The sequence below is a fragment of the Lasioglossum baleicum genome, unplaced genomic scaffold, assembly GCF_051020765.1.
Source record: "Lasioglossum baleicum unplaced genomic scaffold, iyLasBale1 scaffold1850, whole genome shotgun sequence".
Lineage (NCBI taxonomy): Eukaryota > Metazoa > Arthropoda > Insecta > Hymenoptera > Halictidae > Lasioglossum > Lasioglossum baleicum.
Window position 1 is genome coordinate 17,501 of NW_027470909.1, and position 7,500 is coordinate 25,000.

General features: G+C 43.2%; 1 non-coding gene across 1 annotated transcript in view; it reads left to right on the top strand.

The window, feature by feature from the left end:
* Positions 1 to 7,413: 7,413 nt before the first annotated feature.
* The window catches only part of LOC143221059 (small subunit ribosomal RNA), a 1,920-nt gene continuing 1,833 nt past the window's right edge, over positions 7,414 to 7,500 (top strand). The window contains exon 1 of the ribosomal RNA XR_013011720.1: positions 7,414 to 7,500. This exon is cut by the window's right edge and continues 1,833 nt beyond it. This is a non-coding gene — a ribosomal RNA (small subunit ribosomal RNA).

A 7,500-nucleotide genomic window follows, 5' to 3' on the forward strand; every position in this document is an offset into this window, starting at 1 on the left:
TTATAATTGTCCGAGTAAGCCGGAAAGATAAGTTTACTCTTGGCGGTCGGAGCAATATTTCACAAAAACTGGAGCAATACGCGTCCGAGAGCATTGAAACTCGAGAAATATTGATGACAAGCGGTATCGTGCGTGGATATAACGATTAAAGTCGTGCGGGAGCTCGGGGAGAAAAGTTTACTCTTGGCGGTTGGACTTAGAAAAATTTCGCTCGAGCTCCTTCGCAGGGCGATCCGACGCGCCTCGGCGCGCGAACGATTCGTTCGAGCGGCCGAGCAAGCGATGCGCTCCGAACATTATTCTCAGTTTATTCGATAAATACTCATCCGAGCGCTTTCATACTTGATATTTGTCTTCCAAATGCTTTACCACACGATGATCTAATATTTATAATTGTCCGAGTAAGCCGGAAAGATAAGTTTACTCTTGGCGGTCGGAGCAATATTTCACAAAAACTGGAGCAATACGCGTCCGAGAGCATTGAAACTCGAGAAATATTGATGACAAGCGGTATCGTGCGTGGATATAACGATTAAAGTCGTGCGGGAGCTCGGGGAGAAAAGTTTACTCTTGGCGGTTGGACTTAGAAAAATTTCGCTCGAGCTCCTTCGCAGGGCGATCCGACGCGCCTCGGCGCGCGAACGATTCGTTCGAGCGGCCGAGCAAGCGATGCGCTCCGAACATTATTCTCAGTTTATTCGATAAATACTCATCCGAGCGCTTTCATACTTGATATTTGTCTTCCAAATGCTTTACCACACGATGATCTAATATTTATAATTGTCCGAGTAAGCCGGAAAGATAAGTTTACTCTTGGCGGTCGGAGCAATATTTCACAAAAACTGGAGCAATACGCGTCCGAGAGCTTTGAAACTCGAGAAATATTGATGACAAGCGGTATCGTGCGTGGATATAACGATTAAAGTCGTGCGGGAGCTCGGGGAGAAAAGTTTACTCTTGGCGGTTGGACTTAGAAAAATTTCGCTCGAGCTCCTTCGCAGGGCGATCCGACGCGCCTCGGCGCGCGAACGATTCGTTCGAGCGGCCGAGCAAGCGATGCGCTCCGAACATTATTCTCAGTTTATTCGATAAATACTCACCCGAGCGCTTTCATACTTGATATTTGTCTTCGAAATGCTTTACCACACGATGATCTAATATTTATAATTGTCCGAGTAAGCCGGAAAGATAAGTTTACTCTTGGCGGTCGGAGCAATATTTCACAAAAACTGGAGCAATACGCGTCCGAGAGCATTGAAACTCGAGAAATATTGATGACAAGCGGTATCGTGCGTGGATATAACGATTAAAGTCGTGCGGGAGCTCGGGGAGAAAAGTTTACTCTTGGCGGTTGGACTTAGAAAAATTTCGCTCGAGCTCCTTCGCAGGGCGATCCGACGCGCCTCGGCGCGCGAACGATTCGTTCGAGCGGCCGAGCAAGCGATGCGCTCCGAACATTATTCTCAGTTTATTCGATAAATACTCATCCGAGCGCTTTCATACTTGATATTTGTCTTCCAAATGCTTTACCACACGATGATCTAATATTTATAATTGTCCGAGTAAGCCGGAAAGATAAGTTTACTCTTGGCGGTCGGAGCAATATTTCACAAAAACTGGAGCAATACGCGTCCGAGAGCATTGAAACTCGAGAAATATTGATGACAAGCGGTATCGTGCGTGGATATAACGATTAAACTCGTGCGAGAGCTCGGGGAGAAAAGTTTACTCTTGGCGGTTGGACTTAGAAAAATTTCGCTCGAGCTCCTTCGCACGGCGATCCGACGCGCCTCGGCGCGCGAACGATTCGTTCGAGCGGCCGAGCAAGCGATGCGCTCCGAACATTATTCTCAGTTTATTCGATAAATACTCATCCGAGCGCTTTCATACTTGATATTTGTCTTCCAAATGCTTTACCACACGATGATCTAATATTTATAATTGTCCGAGTAAGCCGGAAAGATAAGTTTACTCTTGGCGGTCGGAGCAATATTTCACAAAAACTGGAGCAATACGCGTCCGAGAGCATTGAAACTCGAGAAATATTGATGACAAGCGGTATCGTGCGTGGATATAACGATTAAAGTCGTGCGGGAGCTCGGGGAGAAAAGTTTACTCTTGGCGGTTGGACTTAGAAAAATTTCGCTCGAGCTCCTTCGCAGGGCGATCCGACGCGCCTCGGCGCGCGAACGATTCGTTCGAGCGGCCGAGCAAGCGATGCGCTCCGAACATTATTCTCAGTTTATTCGATAAATACTCATCCGAGCGCTTTCATACTTGATATTTGTCTTCCAAATGCTTTACCACACGATGATCTAATATTTATAATTGTCCGAGTAAGCCGGAAAGATAAGTTTACTCTTGGCGGTCGGAGCAATATTTCACAAAAACTGGAGCAATACGCGTCCGAGAGCATTGAAACTCGAGAAATATTGATGACAAGCGGTATCGTGCGTGGATATAACGATTAAAGTCGTGCGGGAGCTCGGGGAGAAAAGTTTACTCTTGGCGGTTGGACTTAGAAAAATTTCGCTCGAGCTCCTTCGCACGGCGATCCGACGCGCCTCGGCGCGCGAACGATTCGTTCGAGCGGCCGAGCAAGCGATGCGCTCCGAACATTATTCTCAGTTTATTCGATAAATACTCATCCGAGCGCTTTCATACTTGATATTTGTCTTCCAAATGCTTTACCACACGATGATCTAATATTTATAATTGTCCGAGTAAGCCGGAAAGATAAGTTTACTCTTGGCGGTCGGAGCAATATTTCACAAAAACTGGAGCAATACGCGTCCGAGAGCTTTGAAACTCGAGAAATATTGATGACAAGCGGTATCGTGCGTGGATATAACGATTAAAGTCGTGCGGGAGCTCGGGGAGAAAAGTTTACTCTTGGCGGTTGGACTTAGAAAAATTTCGCTCGAGCTCCTTCGCAGGGCGATCCGACGCGCCTCGGCGCGCGAACGATTCGTTCGAGCGGCCGAGCAAGCGATGCGCTCCGAACATTATTCTCAGTTTATTCGATAAATACTCATCCGAGCGCTTTCATACTTGATATTTGTCTTCAAAATGCTTTACCACACGATGATCTAATATTTATAATTGTCCGAGTAAGCCGGAAAGATAAGTTTACTCTTGGCGGTCGGAGCAATATTTCACAAAAACTGGAGCAATACGCGTTCGAGAGCTTTGAAACTCGAGAAATATTGATGACAAGCGGTATCGTGCGTGGATATAACGATTAAAGTCGTGCGGGAGCTCGGGGAGAAAAGTTTACTCTTGGCGGTTGGACTTAGAAAAATTTCGCTCGAGCTCCTTCGCACGGCGATCCGACGCGCCTCGGCGCGCGAACGATTCGTTCGAGCGGCCGAGCAAGCGATGCGCTCCGAACATTATTCTCAGTTTATTCGATAAATACTCATCCGAGCGCTTTCATACTTGATATTTGTCTTCAAAATGCTTTACCACACGATGATCTAATATTTATAATTGTCCGAGTAAGCCGGAAAGATAAGTTTACTCTTGGCGGTCGGAGCAATATTTCTCAAAAACTGAAGCAATACGCGTCCGAGAGCTTTGAAACTCGAGAAATATTGATGACAAGCGGTATCGTGCGTGGATATAACGATTAAAGTCGTGCGGGAGCTCGGGGAGAAAAGTTTACTCTTGGCGGTTGGACTTAGAAAAATTTCGCTCGAGCTCCTTCGCACGGCGATCCGACGCGCCTCGGCGCGCGAACGATTCGTTCGAGCGGCCGAGCAAGCGATGCGCTCCGAACATTATTCTCAGTTTATTCGATAAATACTCATCCGAGCGCTTTCATACTTGATATTTGTCTTCGAAATGCTTTACCACACGATGATCTAATATTTATAATTGTCCGAGTAAGCCGGAAAGATAAGTTTACTCTTGGCGGTCGGAGCAATATTTCACAAAAACTGGAGCAATACGCGTTCGAGAGCTTTGAAACTCGAGAAATATTGATGACAAGCGGTATCGTGCGTGGATATAACGATTAAAGTCGTGCGGGAGCTCGGGGAGAAAAGTTTACTCTTGGCGGTTGGACTTAGAAAAATTTCGCTCGAGCTCCTTCGCACGGCGATCCGACGCGCCTCGGCGCGCGAACGATTCGTTCGAGCGGCCGAGCAAGCGATGCGCTCCGAACATTATTCTCAGTTTATTCGATAAATACTCATCCGAGCGCTTTCATACTTGATATTTGTCTTCAAAATGCTTTACCACACGATGATCTAATATTTATAATGGTCTGGGAACGCTAGGAAAAAAGTTTACTCTTGGCGGTTGGACTTAGAAAAATTTCGCTCGGTCGGAGTTGCTCGGAATGCGCCCGGAACATTATTCTGAGTTTATTCGATAAATATTCATCCTAGAGCTTTGATACTTGATATTTATTGTTAGAATGCGTTATTATACAATGATCTAATATTTATAATGGTCTGGGAACGCTAGGAAAAAAGTTTACTCTTGGCGGTTGGACTTAGAAAAATTTCGCTCGGTCGGAGTTGCTCGCAATGCGCCCGGAACATTATTCTGTGTTTATTCGATAAATATTCATCCTAGAGCTTTGATACTTGATATTTATTGTTAGAATGCGTTATTATACAATGATCTAATATTTATAATGGTCTGGGAACGCTAGGAAAAAAGTTTACTCTTGGCGGTTGGACTTAGAAAAATTTCGCTCGGTCGGAGTTGCTCGCAATGCGCCCGGAACATTATTCTGTGTTTATTCGATAAATATTCATCCTAGAGCTTTGATACTTGATATTTATTGTTAGAATGCGTTATTATACAATGATCTAATATTTATAATGGTCTGGGAACGCTAGGAAAAAAGTTTACTCTTGGCGGTTGGACTTAGAAAAATTTCGCTCGGTCGGAGTTGCTCGGAATGCGCCCGGAACATTATTCTGAGTTTATTCGATAAGTATTCATCCTAGAGCTTTGATACTTGATATTTATTGTTAGAATGCGTTATTATACAATGATCTAATATTTATAATGGTCTGGGAACGCTAGGAAAAAAGTTTACTCTTGGCGGTTGGACTTAGAAAAATTTCGCTCGGTCGGAGTTGCTCGCAATGCGCCCGGAACATTATTCTGAGTTTATTCGATAAATATTCATCCTAAAGCTTTGATACTTGATATTTATTGTTAGAATGCGTTATTATACAATGATCTAATATTTATAATGGTCTGGGAACGCTAGGAAAAAAGTTTACTCTTGGCGGTTGGACTTAGAAAAATTTCGCTCGGTCGGAGTTGCTCGCAATGCGCCCGGAACATTATTCTGAGTTTATTCGATAAATATTCATCCTAAAGCTTTGATACTTGATATTTATTGTTAGAATGCGTTATTATACAATGATCTAATATTTATAATGGTCTGGGAACGCTAGGAAAAAAGTTTACTCTTGGCGGTTGGACTTAGAAAAATTTCGCTCGGTCGGAGTTGCTCGCAATGCGCCCGGAACATTATTCTGAGTTTATTCGATAAATATTCATCCTAAAGCTTTGATACTTGATATTTATTGTTAGAATGCGTTATTATACAATGATCTAATATTTATAATGGTCTGGGAACGCTAGGAAAAAAGTTTACTCTTGGCGGTTGGACTTAGAAAAATTTCGCTTCGGTCGGAGTTGCTCGTAATGCGCCTGGAACATTATTCTGAGTTTATTCGATAAATATTCATCCTAGAGCTTTGATACTTGATATTTATTGTTAGAATGCGTTATTATACAATGATCTAATATTTATAATGGTCTGGGAACGCTAGGAAAAAAGTTTACTCTTGGCGGTTGGACTTAGAAAAATTTCACTTCGGTCGGAGTTGCACGCAATGCGCCCGGAACATTATTCTGAGTTTATTCGATAAATATTCATCCTAGAGCTTTGATACTTGATATTTATTGTTAGAATGCTTTATTATACAATGATCTAATATTTATAATGGTCTAGATACGATAGAAAGATAAGTTTACTCTTGGCGGTTGGACTTGAAAAATGTTCAAAGTACCGAGATAGTATATGAAAAGTTGAATATTTTGTGTTAAATATCCTGGAAATATAAATATTTATTGTGTTGTACAAAAAAATTTTTCATGCAAAAATTTTTCTAAGTCCCAACAGCCCCGCCGGACGGGCTGTTGCCGCGGCGGTTTGCACCCATAAGCGCGCGTGCTATTCACCGCGCGGCGCCGGCGTCCTTGCCGGCCGTTCGGTATCCTTAAGAGACTCGACGGTTCGGCGAGTCGGGCGGTTCAGCGCGCGCTTGGGGCTATTCTACGATCTCGGTCGAGAAGCAGTTCACGGCGCCTCGAGACTTCGGTCTCGACTGTTTCGTTCCGTACTTCGTTTAGAACTTTTCTCTACACAGCATTGCCACGGGTCGGTGTCTAAGACCGAATGGCCCTTATGTGGCGAGCCTCCCATCGAGGAGGTTGGTGACTTGTATGCACTGATGTGTATACTCGTACTAACTGAGCATCAACTCTTCTATCCGAGCTAAAAGTTTGAGATAGTTATGGAAAGATGTTTGAGAGAAACTAAAACTAGAAAGAAGTCAAACTTCTTGTTTGCAGAGAAACGAAAAGTAAATAAAATGAGGTTGGCTTTCGGAGGGGCATTGTTACACCCAGAGCCCAGCATGCGTCCTGTCCGCGCTTCCTCGGCACTTGTGTCGATTGTCCAGCGCCCGTGGTTACGTGCTACGTGGGATACTCGTGCTACCAGATGTTAGCTCAACCTGAGAACGCAAGGAAATATAAGAATTTGTTCTCGAGAGAAACCCAAAAGGGAAATATTAAACATGAATTTTATGCACTACACGTAATGATTTGTGATGTTATGAGAAAAATATAAACCGAGAACGCAGGAATATCTGGCAAATGAATTTGTTCGAGGTTAAGAAAGAAAGGAAAAGAAGGAAGGTGGCAATATGATATAAACTCGTTCGAAAGGTTCTCTGAGAATTCGAACGAGTAAAAATGAATTTATACAAAACTTAAGAGAGAAGAGAGATTGAGGGAGGAATATGATATAAACTCGTTCGAAAGGTTCTCTGAGAATTCGAACGAGTAAAAATGAATTTATACAAAACTATAAGAGAGAAGAGATTGAGGGAGGAATATGATATAAACTCGTTCGAAAGGTTCTCTGAGAATTCGAACGAGTAAAAATGAATTTATACAAAACTATAAGAGAGAAGAGATTGAGGGAGGAATATGATATAAACTCGTTCGAAAGGTTCTCTGAGAATTCGAACGAGTAAAAAGGAATTTTTATACAAAACTATAAGAGAGTGTCGTCGACCTGTCTCTGAAAGAGCTGGCGACGAAAAGACACACATATTTATTATATATTGAAAAATCGACAAAAATTGTCGAAGCTCCCTGGTTGATCCTGCCAGTAGTCATATGCTTGTCTCAAAGATTAAGCCATGCATGTCTCAGTACACGCCGCATTAAGGTGAAACC